Below are 937 nucleotides of genomic sequence, written 5' to 3' on the forward strand. Positions count from 1 at the left end.
CATAACGGACGTCCCCGGACTCTTTTTTGAGGGATAATAACAAAAAAAATTTATTGTGCTAAACAAAAATTTTATGCATATGCATTATTTTGAGGTTACGTCGTTTTTCATCTCTGCCTTTCCGATAATCTGGAAATTATATCCTGGAGATTAGTTACTATATGTTTATTTGTAAGTGCAAAGTTTTCGGCCAAAAATATTTTGTAGTTTGGAAGTAACGCTCGGGTGAATTGTAACACACATAACCTCGAAATATACACGCATGTTGTTAGCAATATCAAAAATTTTGTTGATAAAAAAACACAAAAAAGTGTGTGGGGACGTCCGTTAGCGTGTTCGCTATCATTTCCCAGATTTTGAAGGCAAAATATTTCTTATCCTAGGAAAAAAGCCGGGGCAATCTAACACTGAAAAAATCTATTTCCTAAGCGCTATGCAAATTAATCACATTTTGCTAAATTATAACTTTTTTGACCTACAAAAAAAATGTGTCGGGACGTCCGTTAGCATGTTCGCTATCATTTCCAAAATTTTTAAGACAAAATATTTATTATTCTAGAAAAAAGCCGGGGAAACCTAAGACTGGTAAAATCGACAATTTTCTAAGTATCACATGCCCTTAAGTAGTTGAAGTGACAATACCTCACTTAGAAGCTTTAGAAGTGAAAAGCGCTTCCCGAAAATCTGCCCATCTATACTGACAATGCCTTACAACCACTTACAACTACACTCTAACTCATCGTTCGAGGTTCGGCGCAGGTGGCACTGCGCATGAGCTTGTAGTGGGGAATGGTGTTTTCTAACATGTTTTCTAAAGCTGTGACTGGAATCTCTCCATAGCAGAGGACGTAGTTCTTAAAATGTAGATAACATTGAGCATGCAGTGTAAGCTGTAAGGCCACGCTCTGTTCGGTTTCATTTTCGGGGGGGGGGGGGG

This window comes from Belonocnema kinseyi, chromosome 4 (genome assembly GCF_010883055.1).
Source record: "Belonocnema kinseyi isolate 2016_QV_RU_SX_M_011 chromosome 4, B_treatae_v1, whole genome shotgun sequence".
NCBI classification, from domain to species: domain Eukaryota; kingdom Metazoa; phylum Arthropoda; class Insecta; order Hymenoptera; family Cynipidae; genus Belonocnema; species Belonocnema kinseyi.